Here is a 2,384-nt window from a genome sequence, read left to right on the forward strand (position 1 = left end):
ACAGCAACAGAGATGAACTCTTCGCAGTAGCCAAGCTAACCACGGCAATGGCATTTCTGATAGAAAGTACCAAGCTTCTCGGAGTGAAAGTTTTGGATAAAATTAATGGACAGCTCTTTCTACATGTTTCGCTTAGCGTTAGGGCTTTATCAGCTCAGGCAGTCAATCGCACAGAGAATACCACAGCAACAGAGACGAACTCTTCGCAGTAGCCAAGCTAACCACGGCAATGGCATTTCTGATGGAAAGTACCAAGCTTCTCGGAGTGAAAGGCTTAGATAAAATTAATAGACGGCTCTTTCTAGGTTTTGCTTAGCTTAAGGGTTTTATCAGCTCAGGCAGACAATCGCACAGAGAATACCACAGCAACAGAGACGAACTCTTCGCAGTAGCCAAGCTAACCACAGCAATGGCATTTCTGATGGAAAGTACCAAGCTTCTCGGAGTGAAAGTCTTGGATAAAATTAATGGACGTTTCTTTCTATACGTTTCGCTTAGTGTAAGGGTTTTATCAGCTCAGGCAGACAATCACACAGAGAATACCACCGCAACAGATACGAACTCTTCGCAGTAGCCAAGCTAACCACAGCAATGGCATTTCTAATGGAAAGTACCAAGCTTCTCGGAGTGAAAGTCTTGGATAAAATTAATGGACAGCTCTTTCTACAGGTTTCGCTTAGCGTTAGGGTTTTATCAGCTCAGGCAGTCAATCGCACAGAGAATACCACAGCAACAGAGACGAACTCTTCGCAGTAGCCAAGCTAACCACGGCAATGGCATTTCTGATGGAAAGTACCAAGCTTCTCGGAGTGAAAGTCTTGGATATAATTAATGGACGACTCTTTATGTTTCGCTTAGTGTAAGGGTTTTATCAGCTCAGGCAGACAATCGCACAGAGAATACCACAGCAACAGACTAACTCTTCGCAGTAGCCAAGCTAACCACGGCAAGGGCATTTCAGATTGAAAATACTAGGTTAACTTTATGGTTAGGGTTGAATGCCAGAGCCAACACATGTCAACTGAGCACCTCCGCCAATGCCCAAGTGCTGGATTAGAAATACCCCAAAGATTACGGTTAGGGATAGAGTTTGATTGGTTAAGTCTAGGGGCAATTTGGGTGTTTATTCGTTACAACTGATCTCCCATTGTCTTATATCTTGATTACTTTATCCCGTTTTAAACTTGAAATGTTGTTGGTGGGGTTTGGAACAATAGTGTTTTTTTGTTTTTTAAATTTAATTTTTCTGCAATTGCAATTTAATGTTTTAAGAGTTAAGACTAAGGTTTAGATCAAATTGATGAATTTCTGCACTTTTTTCCTTTTTACCACTCAGAACATGCCCCTTCTCTTGATGCTCCCATGAAAGGAGCATTGAACATCATCTAAGGCACAGAGCTTGTGATTAAACCACTTCTCTGTACCACATTAGCGCTCAGGAAGAAGCACCCCAGCTCATCATCGTGGGTGGCGGAACTCACTTTAGAAAAACATTTCTCACGATAAAACTAAAAGAACTTATCCCCGAAAGTAGGATTAGCTTTTGCTAAACGTAACGGATGGCTCTATATCTTTCGGTTACGGTTGGGGTAAGGGTTTCATCATCTCAGGCAGACAATCGCACAGAGAATACCACAGCAACAGAGACGAACTCTTCGCAGTAGCAGAGCTAACCACGGCAATGGCATTTGTGATGGAAAGTACCAAGCTTCTCAGAGTGAAAGTCTTGGATAAAATTAATGGACGTTTCTTTCTATATGTTTCGCTTAGTGTAAGGGTTTTATCAGCTCAGGCAGACAATCGCACAGAGAATACCACAGCAACAGAGACGAACTCTTCGCAGTAGCCAAGCTAACCACGGCAATGGCATTTCTGATGGAAAGTACCAAGCTTCTCGGAGTGAAAGGCTTAGATAAAATTAATGGACGGCTCTTTATGTTTCGCTTAGTGTAAGGGTTTTATCAGCTCAGGCAGACAATCGCACAGAGAATACCACAGCAACAGACTAACTCTTCGCAGTAGCCAAGCTAACCACGGCAATGGCATTTCTGATGGAAAGTACCAAACTTCTCACAGTAAAAGTTTTGGATAAAATTACTGGACGTTTCTTTCTATACGTTTCGCTTCGTGTAAGGGTTTTATAAGCTCAGACAGACAATCGCACAGAGAATACCACAGCAACAGAGACCAACTCTTTGTAGTAGCCAAGCTAACTATTGCAATGGCATTCCTGATGGAAAGTATCAAGTTTCTTGCAGTGAAAGTTTTGGATAAAATTAATGAACGGCTATTCTACATATTTCACTTACAGTAAGGGTTTTATATGTTCAGTCGGACAATCCCGCAGAAATACAATAGCAACAGAAACTAAGTCTTCGTGGAAG

General features: G+C 42.0%; 1 non-coding gene across 1 annotated transcript; it reads right to left on the reverse strand.

Annotated features, from left to right (window-relative positions):
* Window positions 1–1,327: 1,327 nt before the first annotated feature.
* LOC130110876 (small nucleolar RNA U3) lies at window positions 1,328–1,540 on the reverse strand. Its single transcript, XR_008810090.1, has one exon. It is a non-coding gene; the product is annotated as a small nucleolar RNA U3 (small nucleolar RNA).
* Between the last annotated feature and the right edge of the window lie 844 nt (window positions 1,541–2,384).

This window comes from Lampris incognitus, chromosome 3 (assembly GCF_029633865.1).
Source record: "Lampris incognitus isolate fLamInc1 chromosome 3, fLamInc1.hap2, whole genome shotgun sequence".
NCBI classification, from domain to species: domain Eukaryota; kingdom Metazoa; phylum Chordata; class Actinopteri; order Lampriformes; family Lampridae; genus Lampris; species Lampris incognitus.